Here is a 20,370-nt window from a genome sequence, read left to right as displayed (position 1 = left end):
GCCGTGGTGTACAGAGGGTCCTTCTCAGGGCTTGGGTTACTGGGGGTGCGTCCAAATCCCAAACGATGGGTGAGATAGCCCCTCCAGTACTGCAATTCACCGCCCCTATAGGCACGGTTTCTGAGCCTGCCACATTCCCTGTGGGCCCTCCACCGTCGGGGGCGGCCAACGGAGGGTCCCTGTCCTGAGGACGGTTCACCCCTCCCGGCTGCCCTCTGTGGTTGGCTGACCCTGGGTTGTACAGCTTGCACTGGTTGATGTGGAACCACTTAGTACGGCGGGGCAGCTTTATGGCATAGACCATTGGGCTTGCCTTGTCCACAATGCTATATGGCCCCATATATAATGCTTCAAAAACCTCGACCCGAGCATAGTTCCTCACCATGACCTGGTCCCCGATCTCCCATTCGTGGTGTTTGCTGGGTTCTAGCAGCAATCAGTTACTCTGATGCTGTCTGCCCATGTTACTAGCAGCCTGCCAGTGAATCTGTTTGAGGTGTTCAAACAGGTTCCTGACAAACCGGTCCCGGTTCACCTCTCTGAGCTGACCTTCTGTGAGCACCGGGGCTAGGACATGGGTGGGGGTCCGCATGATCCGGCCAGTCATGAGCTCGTATGGGGAAAACCCGGTGCTCTTTGACTGGCTAGCTCGGATCCCCATTAGGGCCAACGGTAAGACCTCCACCCACTTTTGGGGTGAGTCTCCCGTTTCCTTCCGCAGCCTTTCTTTAATGGTGCGGTTTAAACGCTCCACAATACCCGATGACTGTGGACTGTGGGCAACGTGCCATTTCCCCTCAATGCCGAGCACCTTAAGGGTTGCCTGCATTACCTGCCCGGTGAAATGGCTCCCCTGGTCCGACTCCACATACTGTGGGAGTCCCCACCGGGAGAACACTTCCCTCACTAGAATCTTAGCTGTCCCTAGTGTGGTGGCTGTTCGGCAGGGGAAGGCTTCAACTCATTTTGAGAACACGTCCACCAGGACTAGGCAGTATTTGTAGCCTCCCTGGGCGGTGGGTAGGGGCCCGATGTAGTCAATTTGGATTGACTGCCATGGTCCCTCTACCCTCCTGACGCACCTTCCTTTTCTAGGGGTCAGGGTTGTTCACAGCACACACCAGGCAGTTTGCACAGAACTCGCGGATGTCCTCCCTGAGTCGCGGCCACCATCCTGCCTGTTCCACCCGTTGCCAGGTGGTCTCAGGCCTGGGGTGTCCCGCTCCTGACCCTCATGGGCCAGTTTTAGGAATTCCCTCTGGTGCTGCTGTGGCACGACCCATTGTCCCTCTTTAAACAGCATGCCTTCCTTAACGGTAATGGCTGCTGTGCCGTACGGACCTTCTACTCTCTCTCCTCGAGCTAGCGCGTTCAGGACAGCTTTCAGGACTGGGTCCTGTGCCTGAACTGTTTTTAAGTCCGGGGCCAAAGCTATCCCTGTACTCTCTGCTGCCCTGTTCTTATTCTTGACTGCTGCTATGCGGCCGGTATCATAGGGATCCCAGAACTTTCCCGTGCGGGCACCTTCTTTGGCCAGTTTGTCAGCCTGTTGGTTTCCCTCTGCATGGGGTTCGGTTTTTGAATGGGCCTTCACCTTATGTATGTAGACCTTTCCTTCTTCCCCCACCGTTGTCATGATTTTCTCCAGCAGGGGCTTGATTGCCAGGGGTCTCCCGTCAGCGGACGTGTATCCGCGACGGGACCATATAGCCAGGTACTCCGTACATGAATTGCAGGTGAACATACTGTCCGAGCAAATCGTGTACGAGGTAGGGAATTCCTCGGGGTGGGTCACCACGTACATTACGGCGGACAGTTCAGCATGCTGGGTGCTCATGGTGCTGGGGAGCTTGATTGCTAGGGCAATACCTGCCCTTGGGTCATAGACTCCGCACCCAGTGAGTCGCTCGCCAGCAGATACCGTGCTGGACCCGTCCACGTAGATGTCCCGGCCTGTAGGGTACAACCCCGCCCGAAGGCCAATGTTTACCTCCCATACCCCTTCTAGGGAGCACCTGTGGGCTTTCCCTGGATAGATTAGGTTGGCTGCGAGCCTTGGCTCACGGGGGCCTTCTACTCTGAGGTCCATCTGGGAGAGGAGCAGGGTCCAGCGAGCAATGCGGGCACTTCTCACTGTCCCGTCCTTAATCCTCCCATCTAGGAGCATCTGAGTAGGTGTGTGGTGGGTTAGGAGTGTTAGAGGAGACCCTCCCGTGAAGATCAAGGATCTTTTCACTGCCCAATGTGTGGCTAGGAGGTGTCTCTCACAGTTGGAGTACCCCTTCTCCACATCTGTGAGGATCCTGGTGGAGTAAACCACCGGTCTCAGCTGGCCATGCAGCTCTTGAAGCAGCACTGAGCTCAAACTGTCCCCGCTGGCTGCCACCTCCAGGAAAAACTCCTTTCCTACATCTATCGCTCCTAAGACTGGCGTGGTCTGCAAGTCCTTCTTGAGCTGATTAAATGCTGCCTCGCAACCGTCATCCCAGTCCCACTCTACACCCTTGTGTTGGAGCCTGAGCAGAGGGGCTGCGGTGGCTGCATAATCCTCAATGAAGTCTCTGCAGTACCCGGTGAGCCCTAGAAAGGATCTTACCCCTGTCACTGTGTTGGGGGCTGGTAACTCCTGTACTGCCTCCCTTCTAGCCTTGTCTATGGCCCTTTCCCCAGCGCGCACAGTCAGCCCCAGGAATTTGACTTCCTTCTTACCGATCTGTGCCTTCTTGGGGTTTACTTTAAACCTTTCTTCTTTTAGCAGCTCCAGCAGCTCAGCCAGCAGTGGGCCATGCTCCTCCCCCTCATCGGTGAACAGGAGCAGGTCATCCACATACTGCACCAACTGCTGGGGTCTGCTAAAGCCCTTTAAACAGTTCGCCATGCATTGGTGAAAAATGCTGGGACTATTGTGGAAGCCTTGGGGAAGACAGTTCCACGTGTATTGTTGGCCCTTAAAGGTAAAGGCGAACTTGTACTGGTCCTCCCGTTTTAAAGGAATGGACCAGAACCCATTTGAAATATCCAGCACCGTGAAAGTAGTCGCAGATGCTGGAATACTCCCTATGAGATCCGCTACGGCTGCTACAGTGGGTGCACAGGCAGGGATATTCTTATTTAGTACTCGATAGTCCACGGTGGCCCTCCATGAGTTGTCCGGTTTCTTAACCGGCCACAGTGGAGAGTTCACATGGGTTGCTATCGGTCTTAACACCCCTTGCTCTACCAGTGATCCCAGCGCCGTTGTCAGGTCTGCCTCTGCCTCCCTGGGGAAGTTATATTGCTTTTGTGGTCGGGTCATGGGGTCCCCTACTATACTAACTTCCACCCCCGTTACCCTGCCACAGTCATGTTTGTGGGTGGCAAATGCTGCAAGATGTGCCCGTACATATGCCTGGTACTCCACTGGGGTGTTACTGACCAGTAATTCCAAGTCATAACCCTCCTTTGGCTTCACGGTACACAAGGTTCCCTTGGCCCCTTTTTCTGGGATCACCGCCACCTCACCTTCCCTGTCAGTCACTATGGCTCCCCATAGACAGTGGTTCCTGAGATCCACTAAGATCTGGTGGCCAATGATGAAATCAGCTCCCAGGATCCCTTTTCCCTTCTGCTCCCATTTCATCAGGACACACTTCCATTTGGTTTTGAGTGTTCCTAACTGAATGGTGAGCGGGATGGAAAATGAACCAGTTTGCTCATTGCCTGTGAACCCCACTAGACTGTATGGGACCCCGTTCGATAGAGGTGAGGTAGCTGGGTTATCTGCATATACAAGGGTGCTGGAAGCACCAGTATCTAGCAGGTAGGTCCCTTTCACTTTCTCCACCTCCATCGTAACGCACGGTCTCTTCCAGGCATCGTACTCTAGGGAACACAGGTACACAGGCTGCGCTGGCTCCAGTCATGCATTTGGGTGGGTTGGAGCAGAGGGTTTTACCGTACCGGCTACTGGACCGGTTGCGATAGCTACTGCTCCCTGTCCGTTTATGAGTGTCTGTAGGGCGGCTACGAGTGTCTCATATGTGTCGGGTGTTCCTGCCCCGGCCTTACGGGCTGGGGCTGGAGTGGCCTTTCCCTTAGTCTCTTTCCAGGGGTTCCTACAATCCTTCCTCCAGTGCCCACTTTTCCCACACCCAAAACATTCGCCCCCTTTGTGGGGAGGGTTCCCACCTTCCAGATGCCACTCTCTCTTGCCTTGGCTGGGTTTAATCTCATGGACCCTCCCTTTAGAGGAGGGCTCCTCTGTCCCTCTACTGTTCTGATAAGCCAGTGTCAACTGTCTGACCACTGTCTCCTCGGTGGTTCTGGGATCTCTTGGATCGAACCAGACCTGGGCTTTTGCCTTTACTCCAGGTAAGCTGTTTGCCACCAGGCTGCGGAGCCAGTGAGCCAGCTCGTTAGGGTTCAGGTGGGCCCGGCCAAGAACCCCACTACAGGCCCTTTCGTAGACCGGCCACAACCTGTCGGCGAAAGCCTGTGGAGTCTCCCCATTGAGCTGCACTGTCTTCTCCACTCGGGAGAAAGGACTCCTGTCGTTCATACCCATGGCCTCTAGAACCTCCTTCTTAACCGTAGCGTATGTGTTTCGCCCCTTTCTGCTGTCTGCAGAGAGGGAATGGCACAGCTTGGTGTCTAGCGAGAGAAGCAACAGCTTAGCCTGCTCTGAATCATCACACCCGTTAATATCCCCTGTGTGTTCCACTTCCAGGAAGTGTACCGAGGGATCCCCCTGTTGGGTGAGCTTACTTAGGTGGCCTATCATAGCCCTCAGTTTTTGGGTGTCGTGGGGGACTACGAAGTTGCTTTCTAGGGGTCCTGCTGCCCCATTGGCATCAGGCGGGCCAAACTTCTGCTGCCGGACCGGGTGCATTGGCCCTGGTTCCGGCCCTTGTATTGGCTCGCCCTCTTCCCCCTGCTGCCAAGCCGAGTTAAAACTCGGGGCTGCCGGTGTTGGTAGTTCGCAATCCTTGCCTGCCCCGCACCCTGGCTGACACCCCTGCTGCTCCGGGCTGTTCTCAGCGGTGACTGAGGGGTTTCTCCTTGCCCAACCAGGTGTTCCTGGGCTAAACCCGGCTTTAACAGGCACACCATGCCTTTAGCCCGGGATAGAGCAAGGTTCAAGCTTTGGATCTGCTGCTGACAGGGGCCGTGGTCTCCTGCCTCAAATTCCCTGGCACTGGCTACCTTATAGGCTACCTGAATGTCTCTCACCCTCTCCCCGTACTCTTTAACTTCCTTGGCGAGGCAATAATTCACTTCCCGCAATGCCCGTTCGCTATGCTTGGCTTTAATAATCTGACACTGTAAAAGGTCCAGTTGGGTTTTGTGCCTTTCTTTAGTGAGCTCTCTACTTTCCTTTAACTGTCCCAACTCTGTCCACAGCCTTTCCCCGACTGTGGCCCTTGCGCTGGACCTCTCTTCTGCCTGCCTCAATACTTCCTTTAATTTCTCATTCTCCTCATCTAGAAGCCGGATCTGTTGCTGAAGGCAAATTAGCCAAATGGCCTTCTCTATCGACTTTTTATGGTCCTTGCTCTCGGTCCATTGAGCTGCAGCATCTTCTGGACGCTCAGCATACAATAGATCGAGTACCCACTCCTTAGCTACATTTATCTTCTTAAACACATACGAGGAAATCCCCTCTTCCATTTTGCTTCGTTTCCTGAAACCAGTCTCTCTCTTATCACGTCCCTTGTACCAGTGTCCCATCTGGGTCGCCATTATGTAAGGGGTGGTTTGCAGGGGATCAGCTTTCCCTTCTGACCTTATATGAGCGGTTCCGAGTCGCTCCCACACCCTTGGTTCTAGACACTGGAATTATGAAGGGACGGTGACAGACTTGGACAGACAATCGGTTTCAAGGTAGGAAGCAGGTATGGCTTTATTGTGTTTAAAAGGAAGTAAAAGGGCACACCTTTAATAACACACACAGACCAATACACACTGAAGGGTACAACACATTGAATAAATTGTCCAAATACAGTCTGTGGGGAAAAGAATACAGCTTAAACTCTAAATGGGGTAAAAAGGAGAATGCAGATACATTTACACAAGTTATCCCAGCCTCCCTCCTCCCAATTCCCCTAACTAACGAAGTTATAGCTCTGGGGGGTTCAGGGGCTATGCTCACCAATCCCTTTAGACAGTTGCCGGTGAATCACGGTTTTGGGGTTCGCTGTACTTGGCCTTCTAGGCGAGCCGTACCCCGGACGGAGGAGAGGACTTCGGACTGCGTAGTCTTCGGTTGGGGTGCGTCCGTTGATGCGCTAAGTTGCGTTTTGGATGTATGGGGTAAGTACCCACTTTCTTTGGTTTGGAATAGTTTTAGTTAGTCCCTTTTGGTAATTTCTCCTCCATTGGGTCGTTCAGAAGTAGATTGTAGAGTGGTTGTCAATTTGGTTCCTGACAACCTTCCATTTCGTGCGCCTCGTGCTTGGTCGGTCCTTGACGATTTCTTGCAGTTTCCTTCACTTTTCCATTTCTTCACTCCCCAGCTCCAGCTGCTTGTTTCTGTCTGTGTTCAAGTCTGTGCAAGTTACAGTCTGTGTTCTGCTACTTTTAGTTCTGCTAGTTTTGAGTTCTGCTAGTTTTCCTGTGTTCTGCTAGTCTGCGTGCTGCTCCTTGCTGGTCTTTCCTTGTAAAAACTGGGGGATAGATATATTCCAAAAAAAAGGCTCCGTTATCTCCCATCAAATCTCTTGGGCTCTGTTTGAACTGTTCTGTCCACTGATTTTCAAATGTCTCCTTTGTCAGCAGTAACTCGATTAGGGTGTGAGAATGTGTTATCACTGGTTTTGCATTGTTTTAGAATTGTCCAGTTTCTTGACCATGATTTCCATTGTGCTTGATTGGATAATTCGATTATCTCTTAGAGGGTGAATAGTTCCCCCAGACAGTCTGGGGTCTTTAATACACGAATTTGCTTCAGACGTTGGCTCCACCTCCTGTATTTGGTAACTCTTTTTCGCAGCCAAAATGTTGTAGAATCTTAAAATTGATATGCTCCTTCCCAAAGATGTTTAGGGGATCTCAAGCTTCTGTAATTTAGGTCCATTTTGAATTCCCTTTCCTATGAGTCCAAACACTGGGGGGGGGGGTCTCCATGAATGCATCCCCTTTTATCCCCCATAGGCTTCGTCTGCCCCTTTAAACTCATTTTAAAAGCCCAGAAAGGGATTCTTCTCCTCTGTCGGGGAAAGGTACCTGGAATCTTTGCGAGATATTGGTAAATTCTACACTTGCCAGTCTGGCGGTCCCATACCTGGGGGTCAGAATGGCAAAGAACCTCCCTGTTTCTATGATAGCTCTCTTAGGATGGTGTAAATGTTCTGACAGTGACTTTTTATGATACATATAAGGCACAATGTAGGCTAAATAGCAGGCTCCCGTCCAATTCTGGGGCAGCCAAGGGTAGGCCTTGTGGCCACACACCCAATAGCTGCCATTATAGGCAATGAATGTTAGCTGTTTCTTTGTCAGCAACACTCTGGGGCCTGTCCAGGCTTTTCCATCTGTTTTATTCAGAATCCCCGTGACATTAAAAATTCCCAAATCGGCCCAGTTTGGACGGTTCCGTGGCTTGATTATATTATAATTCCGGGAGCAGTTACTATGCCCCATATTTTGGCCTCCTTTGATGTTTCTAATCAGACAGACCGATTCCCCCGGTCTTCCTATTCCCGTTGTATAAGTGATAACAAAAAATGGGAGCCGTTTGGAATTATTGTAGCATGGTTGGTATCCCCCTTCAAAGGTAGTCAGATTGTAACCTGCTGACTTCCATTTACGTGCCCAGTTTTCCGTATCCTGAAATGCCTTGCCTGTTTTGTTTTGATTAATTATCCACTCAGCCATTTCCGAGATATTCAAGGGAACTGGCCTCAAGGGAATACCTCCCTTTGAGTGAATAGGAATATGCGCACACAGCCAACAACTAGAAATGTTACCTTGTTTGGCATAAATGTATGACATATATAAAAAGGTATTTACATGTAATTCCCTTGGTACTCTACTATTTCCCTTTGGTGCAGAGGGTCGGCTAGTAAGAAGTAGGCCTATGCCTAGAATACCTACAGTCAGTAATACAATAAATTTATACATTTTGGCAAAAAGTAATAGTCCTTATTAGATTTCAGCTTCAGTTACGGGTGCTCATTTAATTTGTGAAGCGTGGATCCAGGCTTTCTTTCCTTGGACTTTAACAGCTGCCTGGGTGGTCAATAACACTTGATAAGGTCTCTCCCACTTGGCACCCAAAGGTTCTTTATACAACTTTTACACATACACCCAGACTCCCGGGATGATGTTGTGTCCTCCTTCGGGTAGATGATCTTATAGAAACATTTAAAATAATGAAAGGGATAGACAAGATAGAGGCAGAGAGGTTGTTTCCACTGCTCGGGGAGACTAGAACTAGGGGGCACAGCCTCAAAATACAGGGGAGCCAATTTAAAACCGAGTTGAGAAGGAATTTCTTCTTTCAGAGGGTTGTGAATCTATGGAATTCTATGCCCAAGGAAGCAGTTGAGGCTAGCTCATTGAATATATTCAAGTCACAGATAGATAGATTTGTAACCAATAACGGAATTAAGGGTTACGGGGAGCGGGCGGGTAAGTGGAGCGGAGTTCACAGCCAGATCAGCCATGATCTTGTTGAATGGCGGAGCAGGCTCGAGGGGCTAGATGGCCGACTCCTGTTCCTAATTCTTATGTTCTTATGTTTTACCCCAAGCTGCCGATACCTGTCGGGAAACAGAACCAATAGCATTGGTTAGGTTCTGACAGTATGATAACAAAATGTCACTCATTAAGTGATCATCAGCTTTCCTTAAATCAATAGTTCCTGGCAGCAACATGGGTCTTCCTGTTATAATTTCAAATGGGCTTAGACCTGTAGTTCTGTTCGGGGTTGCCCTAATGCTACATAGCACTATTGGTAGTGCCTGGGGCCATGGTGTTCCTTCTTGGTGATATATGGCAAGCCGTTGTTTTAGAGTTCGATTCATTCGTTCTCCTTGTCCTGATGATTGTGGATGATAAGGACAGTGTAAATCCCAGATAATGTTCAGTAACCGACAGACTTCTTGGCAGACAGCACCTGTGAAGTGTGTTCCCTGATCTGAGTCAATGCAAGGCAAGGAACTGTTGGGCCGAATGGCCTGTTTCTGTGCTGTGAATACTGTCTAATAGATTGCTTCAGTTAGAGTTCATACTTTGTGCCTTACCTGGTGCGTGCTGGTCACTCGGGATTCCTCATCGTGGAATGTAATCCTTACACAAGACCTTTGCAGTGTGATTGGCTGTGGCTCTTTTAGTTGGGACAGCTTCTACCCATCTAAAGAATCTGTCGACCATGACAAGAATGTTAGTATATCCTTGGCATGAAGGAAGAGATATATAATCAACCTGCAGATGCTGGAATGGTCCGACAGGGGCAGGGGGCCTCAGTTGGGGCATTACCGTGATGGGTCCAGAATTATTTTTCTGGCAGACCAGCTGGGCATGTTTTTTAAATCCCCGTCCCCACCAGCTTTTCTGGAACCGTGCCGTCATCTGTTGTGAGGCCAAATGTCCCCACGAGTGGATCTGTTGGGCTAAAAAAGGCATAAGCGCTTGTGGCGCGACTGGCTTGTCCGTAACTCTTTGTCTCCAGACACCATCTTCACATAGCTTAATTCCTGCCTCAATCCATGTCCATTTTTCCTCTTGGAAGCACTCGCCTTGCATTGTTTGAAGGTCTCGTGTCAGAGTCCTGAGTGCTTTCAATCTGCACATCTGTGTTGGTTCTTCTGGGGGAACGCCCTGTGAGGTGGCATCTTTAGCTGCCTAGTCGGCTAGGGCAATTCCCTGTGCTTCTGTGGTATTTTCCTTGGTATGGGCCTTACACTTCAGGATGAACACTTCCTAAGGTAATTGTATGGCCTCTAGTAAGTCTCAGACTTCTTTTCCATTTCGGATAGGTGTACCAGCAGCAGTGAGGAATCCTCTTTTCCGCCATAACAGACCAAAGTCGTGAGCGACTCCAAAAGCATAACGCGAATCTGTGTAGACATTAGCTGTCTGTCCTTCTGCTATTCGACATGCTTCTGACAGGGCCCGTAACTCGGCCTGTTGTGCTGACGTTCCTGAGGGTAAACATCCTTTTGCCACTACCTCATATAAGGTTGTAACTGCCCATCCTGCTTTTCTGGTACCATTGTCAACAAAGGAGGAACTATCTGTAAACAGGGTGAGGTCTGGGTTGTGCAGAGGCTCCTCTGCTGCTAAGGCTGCTTCTTCTGTTTCTTTTAAAATCTCCACGTAGTCATGCTCTTCACATTCTCCCCCATCTTGCTCCCTCGATTCTGACATCGGGAGCATAGTTGCGGGATTAACCGGGCTGGCCCGGACGATATGAAGATTAGGAGCTTCCAAAACTGCTGTCCAGCGGGTCCATCTAGCTGCCGTCACCTGAGACATTCTATTCATAGACAGCAAAGCATGTACGGTGTGGGGACACTTGACAATCAGCTTTTGGTTGAGGACTAGACCCGCAGTGATCATTACCGCTCGACATATAGCTTCCATGCCTCTTAGGCAACTTCCCCATCCGAGGGCTACCGCATCCAGTTTTGCCGAATAATAGCCAATAGGTCTTTGCCGATCCCCATGTTCTTGTGTCAGTATAGCTGTCATATATCCTTCTTTCTCATGGACAAACAGGGTAAATGGCTTACCACTGTCGGGGATTCCCAGAGCCGGTGCCGAACACAAAGCCTTTTTCAAACTCAGGAAGGCCTCTTGCTGTTCCTTAGTGAGGGTGATGGCTTCTTTAGAGGCACATTTCCCCTTTAAAATATCATTCAGTGGCTGAGCAAGCTGTGTGAAGGAGTCAATCCAATTTCTGTTAAAGTTACACAATCCCAAAAAAGACCTTCGTTCCTGAATAGTGGTGGGTTTTTTCGCAGCCCGAATGGCCGCAGTTCTATCCTGGGTAAGTTCTCTCTTTCCTTGTGAAATCTTTTGTCCCAGGTATACAACCTCTTCTTGGGATATTTGTGCTTTGTCGATGCTGGCTTTGTGTCCTTTCAGCCAAAGGTAGTCCAGCAAAGCTCGTAAATCTTGTTCATGCTGTTCTTCCGTGTTTGAAGCTAGCAAGATATCGTCTACATATTGGATGACTGTGGATGACAGGGGAGGTAATTCTCGCAAATGACTTTGTAAAGCCATGTGAAATACCATAGGGCTGTTGTGGAAACCCTGCGGTAACCGGGTCCAAGTATACTGTTGTCCTTGGACTGTGAAAGCAAACCACTGTCGAACCTCCGGTGCCAGAGGCACTGACCAAAATCTTTTGGCCATATCTATAACAGAGAAATATTTATGTTCCGGTTTGAGGGCATTAAAAATGGTGGAGGGATCTGTGACCAAAGGAGCTTTTTGATCACTACACTGGTTAGCTTTCCTATAATCGACAGTCAAACGCCAAGTCTCATTAGATTTCTGTACCGGCCACATGGAGCTATTGGAGGAGCTATGCGTTTTAATAAGCACCCCTTGTTTCTCCGATTGCTGAACAACCGGTAAGATTCCCGCGATGGCAGGGGATACTGTTTAGTGCATGGAGGCTTGGTCCCGGTAAATGACACAGGCTCCATCTGGAGTAGGCCAGAATCGTTCTTATCTTTAGCCCATATCGGGTGTTCCTTCAATTCTTCTTTCTTCAAAGTTCTAATTGACCATATCACCCGACCATCCTCGAAATGCAATGATGAATCTACTTGGATTAGAACGTCCATTCCCAAAAGGGGTTGTTCTACTGGGCCTATCCAGACCGGCGTGGTTAGTTCATGTGGACCCAGCCCTATAAGTACCGGTGTTGTCCTTTTAATTTCCATTTTATGGCCCCCAACTCCATAGGCTGTACGTGCCCTACCATCCAATGACAAAAAGTCTCCATATTGTAGGGGTAAGCATGTTAATTCCACCCCTGTGTCTAAAAGACAGTCCACATTCTTATCGCCCACCCTCACAGTTATATATAACCCATCTCCTCTTTGTTGTATTAGTGCGAGGAGGTGGACCAGGGTGGGCTCTAATTGTTTTTTGCTATCCCAAATAACTCCTTCTGTTGTTGTATTGTCAGTCGCTTAAATGCTTCTATAAGGTCATTATCTTGTGACAAGCCTGGTTTGTTGGCTGAATTGTATCCCTGGCTGCGTCCTCCTATCCAGCCACGACCTTGCTGTTTTGCCCTGCACGTCTTGGCCCAGTGACCTTCTTTCCCACAATAATGACATTTTCCGGGTAATTTTCCAAATAGCTGTTTATCGGAATCCTGGGATTTCCATCCCACAGCCTGAACAGCTTGGACTTTAGCTCCCATATCCCGATCTAATTGGTTACATCGATCCACCAATGCTGCAAAGGTAGTTCCTCTATCTTCCCAGTCCGGTAACACTACCTTAAGCATTTTGGACAGTTCTGGCTTTAGACCTGCCATGAAAGCTGCTTTCAGGGGTCCAAACACTTGTTCATCCATTTCCTTATCCGTATTATTCATACCTGAATGTTCTAGCCACGTGCATCTAAACCGCTCGTCATACTCCAGGACTTCCTCTGTTTCTTTCTGTTGGCAGGCAGCAATTTTTCCCCAGTCTGTCTTAGCTGGACTGAAGGCTTGCAGCCAGTATTTAATCACCTCCCACTCTGCGTTTAATTCTTGCTCATCCTGCCCCAAAGCTTCTTCTACCTTGTCGCGCAATTTTCTTCCCTGTGTTTTTGGCACTATTATGGTCAAAATTTGCACTCCGTCCCAGGGATGAAGTTGATATATATTTCTTAAGCGGTCCAATTGGTCCCACGTTTTCACTCCCCCTTTCTTTGGATTAGGCAATTCCTTGGACCATTTATCAATTTTCTCTGGGTCTGCCGGATCATGAAATAAGTATTCTGCATACACCCTTTTCTTCGTTTTTTTGGTTCCGCTCTCATCCGCAGTCTCTTCTGATTTGACTACAACTCGTCTTTTTTAAACGGGGCAAACCGCACCCTTAATTCATCATCCTCCAACCCTGTATCGTCGGAAGGTTCAGAATCCGTATCTATTCCTCGGTCGTGTCTTCGGGTTTGCGCTTTTAATTTATCCAAACATGGGTACCCTGGGAATTGACCGATACATTTTCCTTTTCTTATTACTGTCTCTTGACCTAATGATTTTTTCCATTCTTTAATTTCACCTTTAAGATCTTTAACTTCCGCTTCCGACTTTTCAAGTTCAAGTTTTTTCTGTCGGAGCGGTTCACAAACAGCTTGCAATTGGTCCTTTGTACTGGTCAGTTCTCGATCATGTTGGGAACACATTATAATTTCATTCCGCTTTCGGATCTGGCCCATAACGGCTAGGGACCATCTCGTTTGCTCTTTATTTTTCATACGGGTCGTTTTTCCCCATACCCTTTTAATCTCGTCCAAGGACCATTGTCCTTTGGAGGTTCCGTACTTTTGTTCGATCTTAATACAGGTTTTAGATAAGTTGAATTGTTGCTCTATGTATTCTTTCAACTGTTGGAGGATTTCATCTATCGAAACCTCAGGTAGTGCCCGCCCGCCTTTTAACAGTTGTAGGCAATTCTTTGCTCTTATCTCCTGCTGCCATAATACTGATTTCTTTACTGGGGTCTCGAGTCGTAGGCTTTCCAGCTGATCAGTGGGTCGGTGATTAATTAACTAACACACCGCCGAAGTTAGATGTCTATGGGACCTCGAGCCGACTACCAACCGGAGGGTTCGCAAACCGGAGGCTTTCGGAATCGCGTAGAAGGAGAGGCGAATTTAGACTTTTGACCGAGGACTTTTATAAAGAGGAGTCCTTACCTCAGTAAGTAGGTCCGATGTCCAAAATTCAGTTTCTTCCCTCAGCGATCGTGTTCGTGACACCAAAATTGTTAGATCTCTTAATTTCCAATGAAATACGAACTCCGGTTGTAGTTTTAATGTAACTTTATTTTGGCAGCATCAACAAGCTTCTGGCTTTAAGTCAGGCCTTTGTCCTTCTGAGACCACATGGTCAAAATGGCTATACTTATACCTGGTTCAATTTACAGAAAATAACTCGCCTTCTTTGACCTTATTGGCTCATTTGATAGTCTTTTAACCTTTTAATTGGCTCGCTACCCAAAGGTCCTAAAATGTCAAGTTGATTGATGACTTAATGCAATGTTGTCAGTCGCACGTAGACTTGGGAGTCTGTGTTTTCTCAACCTGTCTAAATGCAGCCTGTTTGAATTCTCTATCAGGTGGTCTCTCACCAGTGTGCTCAACACCTCAAATGACTTGCTTGCTGGTTTCTCGGGTGCCAGAAGGTCTTTCATTAAAGCGTATATTTTCGAGCCACAGCTGGTCAAGAGATGTGCTCTTGTCTGCCTTATCGTCGCCCAGCCAATCTTTGGTCACAAAGCTTTGATTGAGCCTTTCTATAAAGTCATCCCAATTGTCTCCAGCATTGTATTTCTCATCTGAGCTGTTGGTAGCCATTCTGTGGATCCTGTGATGCCGTAACTCATCGCCACTGTTAAGTCTTGATTCTAATGTACTGACTTACACGAGACACATGCTGAAGTCAAGGTCACTCAGGACCTGCACCTTTAATTCCAGCTCTCCAGTGCTGCACTTGCCTGAGACCTCCCTTTATATACCATAGTGGGACAGGTATGGAGTGTCTCCTGCAAGTGCACCCCTGGTGGTAAGGTATGCTTATTGTTACAGGTCATATCCAGTTACAGTCATGTATAGCATGGTAAGATACAGTTATATACAATAATGTGAGATACATGACACACAGCTCCACATACGACTTATCTGTGGGTTTCACCGGAGCCAGAAGATTCTTCATGAGGCTGTTGCCCCGCAGACCGTGAACAGGACCGCTCTCCTTTTTGTAGCGCTTCCTTCTCCGTCCAGCTCGTTGGCTACAAAGTACTGGTCTAGCCGTTCGACATAGGCTTCCCAGTCCTCACCCTCTGAGAACTTCTCCAGGATGCCCACAGTTTGCTGCATCTTTGCGTTGGATTCGTATACTCGTCGCCAGTTATTGTGTTCCTAACACAAATGAGACTGCACACAGGGAGGTTAAAGTAACAGTGACCTCAGTCTTTATTAAGACATTCCAGAGTGAGGAACAGGCCTTCGGGGCCAGCTTATATACAGTGCTCCCAAGGGATGCTGGGATCCCTTGGGACTTCAGGCGATGCGCTCGCTGGTGGCTGAACATGGGAGTGCATACTTTACAGATACACAACAGGTAGAAACATAGAAATATAGAAACATAGAAATTAGATGCAGGAGCAGGCCATTCGGCATTTTGAGCCAGCTCGCCATTCAATAAGATCATGGCTGATCAGTCAACCTCAATACCCCTTTCCTGCTTTCTCTCCATACCCCTTGATCCCTTTGACCATAAGGACCATATCTAACTCCCTTTTGAATATATCTAACGAACTGGCCTCAACAACTTTCTGCGGTAGAGAATTCCACAGGTTAACCACTCTCTGAGTAGATGTTACAATGGGTACTGGATATTTTAGAACAAGTTAGCAGACAAAGCGATTGAGAAGAATAGTATAAATTGATGCATGTGTTATTGAGATTTAAAGAAGGGATTGAGGGATATGGTGAGTATAATAAATTATTTACGACATCACAAACACACACAACATTAGCATCATAGGTAGTCCCTCGGAATCGAGGAAGGCTTGCTTCCACTCATAACATGAGTACTTGGGTGGCTGAACAGTCCAATATGAGAACCACAGTCTCTGTCACAGGTGGGACAGATAGTCGTTGGAGGAAAGGGTGGGTGGGGAGTCTGGTTTGCCGCACGCTCCTTCCGCTGCCTGTGCTTGATTTCTGCATGCTCTCGGTGACGAGACTCGAGGTGCTCAGCGCCCTCCTGGATGCACTTCTTCCGCTTAGGGCAGTCTTTGGCTTGGGTCTCCCAGGAGTCAGTGGGGATATTGCACTTTATCAGGGAGGCTTTGAGGGTGTCCTTGTAATGTTTCCGCTACCCACCTTTGGCTCTTTTGTCGTGAAGGAGTTCCGAGTAGAGTGCTTGCTTTGGGAGTCTCGTGTCTGACATGTGAACTATGTGACCTGCCCAATGGAGCTGATTAAGTGTGGTCAGTGCTTCGATGCTGGGGATGTTGGCCTGGTCGAGGATGCTAATGTTGGTGCGTCTGTCATCCCAGGGGATTTGTAGGATCTTGCGGATATATCGTTGATGGTATTTCTCCAGTGACTTGAGGTGTCTACTGTACATGGTCCATGCTTCTGAGCCATACAGGAGGGTGGGTATTACTACAGCCCTGTAGACCGTGAGCTTGGTGGCAGTTTTGAGGGCCTGGTCTTCAAACACTCTTTTTCTCAGGTGGTCGAAGGCTGCACTGGCGCACTGGAGGCGGTGTTAGATCTCATCGTCAATGCTTGCTCTTGTTGATAGGAGGCTCCCGAGATATGGGAAGTGGTCCATGTTGTCCAGGTTCGTGACATGGATCTTGATGACTGGGGGACAGTGCTGTGTTGTGAGGACAGGAGGGTGGAGGGCCTTTGTCTTACGGATGTTTAGCGTAAGGCCCATGCTTTCGTATGCCTCAGTAAATACGTCGACTATGTCCTGGAGTTCAGCCTCTGTATATGCGCAGACGCAGGTGTCGTCCGCGTACTGCAGTTCGACGACAGAGGTTGGAGTGGTCTTGGACCTGACCTGGAGGCGGCGTCGGTTGAACAGCTTCCCACTGGTTCTGTAGTTTAGTTCCACTCCAGCAGGGTGCTTGTCAACTGTGAGGTGGCCTTCTTCGACTTTACAAAGTCCTTTGACACTGTCAACCGCAAGTGTCTATGGAGCGTCCTCCTCCGTTTCGGATGCCCCCAAAAGTTCGTCACCATCCTCCGCCTGATCCACGACGACAAGCAGGCTATGATCCTTACCAACGGATCCATTACAGACCCAATCCATGTCCGGACCGGGGTCAAACAGAGCTGCGTCATCGCCCCAACCCTCTTTTCAATCTTCCTTGCTGCCATGCTCCACCTCACAGTCGATAAACACACACATACACATGATGGCTCTACACAAACTTGTCTTATGAACTTGTCACACGATCCTTTTAATTTATACATCAGCTGTTGCATTACCACAGTAGACCACTAGAGGGAGATATATTAGAGTGAGAAGGCAGATAGGTGGCACAGAAATTGATCAAAAAGGTTAGGCTTGTAGAACGATGTTTTTTTTTCTTAATTCCCCCGTCCCCCAAAACATAATATTTCAAGGCATCTTCTGTAGCTCAATTCACATCAATGCATGTACTCAACTCCTTGCTCAATGAAGCAGAGTATATGCACAGTTCTGTTGATATATTGAATATTTTTCAAAGAAATTACTTTTTGGAGACAAATAAGTGGCAGTGCTCTAAAGCGAAGAGTAATTATCACTTATCATACTCCTCTGGATAGCTTTAAAACTAATTTATATTGTTCTGTGATTCAGCGCCACTCTAAACGAAAAAAATGAAAGCTCGCAGATTAAAGCAGCTCATTGAATTTTTCAACCCATCATTTCTATACCACTTGATTTAGCAAAAGTGGACTGGAAACAGCTACTTGAAGGTAAATCAGTGGGAGTCATTCAAGGAGGAGATAGTGAGGGTTCAGAGCAAGTATGGTCCCACAAAGAAAACGGGTGGGACTTCCCAAACCTCGAGCCCCTGAATGTCAAGAGGAACACAGAGAAGGCAAAAAAGGGAAGCTTATGCGAGGTAATGAGAGCTAAATACTGCAGAAAGCCTAGGGGAGTATAGGAAGTGCAGGGGTGAAATTAAAAGGAAATTAGGAATGCAAAGAGAAGGAATGAAAAATATTGGCAAATAAAATCAAGGAAATTATGTGTTATAAATACATAAAGAGCAAGAAGATAACTAAAGAAAAAGTAGGGCCTATTAGAGACTGAAAAGGTATCCTGTGTGTGGAGATGGAAGACCTGGGTATGGTGCTTAATAAATACTTTGAGCCTGCCTTCACAAAAAAGAGGGACGATGCAGACATTATAGTTAAGGAGGAGGAGTGTGAAATATTAGATGAGATCTTTACCAAGCCCGGATAAAATGTATCCTTGGCTGTTAAGAGAAGCAAGGGAGGAAATAGCAGAGGCTTTGACCATCATTTTCCAATTCTCTGTAGTTACAGGTGTGGTGCCAGAGGACTGAAGGACCGGTAATGTTGTGCCATTGTTTAAAAAGGAAGAAATGTTTAGACCGAGTAACTATAGGCCAGTCAGCCTAACCTCAATGGTGGGCAAATTATTAGAAAAAATTCTGAAGGACGGTGTTAATCGTCATCTAGAAAGGCACATATTAATCAAGGACAGTCATCATGGATTTGTTAAGGGAAAGTCGTGTTGACTAACGTGATTGAATTTTTTTGAGGCGGTAACAAGGAGGGTCGATGAGGATATTGCGTTTAATGTAGTCTGCATGGATTTTAGCAAGGTTTTTGACAAGGTGCCACATCGCAGAATGGTCAGAAAAGTAAAAGCCCATGGGATCAGGGAAAAGTGGCAAGTTGAATCCAAAATTGGCTCAGCGGCGAGAAGCAAAGGGTAATGGTTGACGGGTGTTTTTTTGTGGCTGGAAGGCTCTTTCCAGTGGGGTTCCCCAGGGCTCAGTACTCGGTCCGTTGCTTTTTGCGGTATATATCAATGACATAGACTTCATGCAGGAGACATGATTAAGAAGTTTACAAATGATACAAAAATTGCCCATGTAGTTGATAATGAGGAAGAAAGCTGTAGACTGCAGGAAGATATCAATGGACTGGTGAGGTGGGCAGAACAGTGGCAAATGGATTTCAATTCGGAGAAATGTTTGTTAATGGACTTGGGCAGGGCTAATGAGGCAAGGGACTATACAATAAAAGATAGGATACTGAGAAGTATAGAGGAACAGAGGGGCCTTAGAGTGCATGTTCACAGATCCCTGAAGGTAGTAGGACAGGTAGATAAGGTGGTTAAGAAGGCAAATGGAATATTTGCCTTTATTAGCTGAGGCACAGAATACAAGAGCAGGGGGTTTATGCTTGAACTGTAAAAAACACTAGTTAGGCCACAGCTAGAGTAGTGCGTACAGTTGAGGCAGTTCTGGTCACCACATTATAGGAACGATGTTCTGATGAAGGGTCTCAGACCTGAAAAGTTAGCTATTTCTCTCTCCATGGATGCTGCCTGGCCTGATGAGTGTTTCCAGCATTTACTGTTTTTGTACAGGAAAGATGTGATTTCACTAGAGAGGGTACAGAGGAGATTACCGAGGATGTTGCCAGGAAAGGAGAATTTTAGCTATGAGGAAAGATTAGATAGGCTGGGGTTGTTTTCTTTGGAACAGAGAAGACGGAGGGGAGACTTAATTCAGATGTATAAAATTATGAGAGGGCTAGATAGAGTGGAAAGGATGGACTGGGAATTAAGTATTCAGGGGTATTTGACAATCCGGAAGGACAGACAGAAAAGAAAAGGAGGTGGGGTAGCTCTATTGATAAAGGATGGAATTACTGCAATAGTGAGAAACGATATTGGCTCAAATGATCAGGCTGTTGAAACAGTTTGGGTGGTGATAAGGAATAATAAAGGGAAAAAGTCATTGGTGGGCATAGTCTATAGGCCTCCTAATAGTAGAAACTCTGTGGATCGGAGCGTAAACCAGGAAATAGTGGGGGCTTGTAAAAAGGAAGTAGCAATAATCATGGTTGATTTTAACCTTCATATTGATTGGGCAAATCAAATAGGTCATGGTAACCTTGAGGAAGAGTTCATAGAGTGCATAAGGGACGGGTTCCTTGAGCACTATGTAACAAAACCAACCAGGGGAAAGGCTATCTTAGATCTGGTCCTGTGTAATGAAACAGGATTAATACACAGTCTCCCAGTAAAGGATGCCGTTGGAATGAGTGATCATAGCATGATTGAATTTCAAATTCAGATGGAGGGTGAGGAAGTTGGATCTCAAACCAGCGTACTAAGCTTAAATAAAGGAGACTATGAAGGTATGAGGGCTGAGTTGGCTAAAGTGGACTGGAAAAATAGATTGAAGTGTAGGACGATTGATAAACAGTGGTGTACATTTAAGGAGCTATTTCACAACTCTCAAGAAAAATATATTCCAGTGAGGCGGAAAGGGCGTAAGAGAAAAGATAGCCATCCGTGGCTAACTAAGGAAATAAAGGACGGTATACAATTAAAAACAAAGGCATACAATGTGGCCAAAACTAGTGGGAGGACAGAAGATTGGGAAGCATTTAAAAGCCAACAAAGAATGACTAAAAAACTGATTAAGAAAGGGAAGATAG

This window comes from Pristiophorus japonicus, chromosome 3 (assembly GCF_044704955.1).
Source record: "Pristiophorus japonicus isolate sPriJap1 chromosome 3, sPriJap1.hap1, whole genome shotgun sequence".
Lineage (NCBI taxonomy): Eukaryota > Metazoa > Chordata > Chondrichthyes > Pristiophoridae > Pristiophorus > Pristiophorus japonicus.
The sequence above is the reverse complement of the archived record's forward strand: the minus strand, read 5'-3'. Positions refer to the sequence as shown.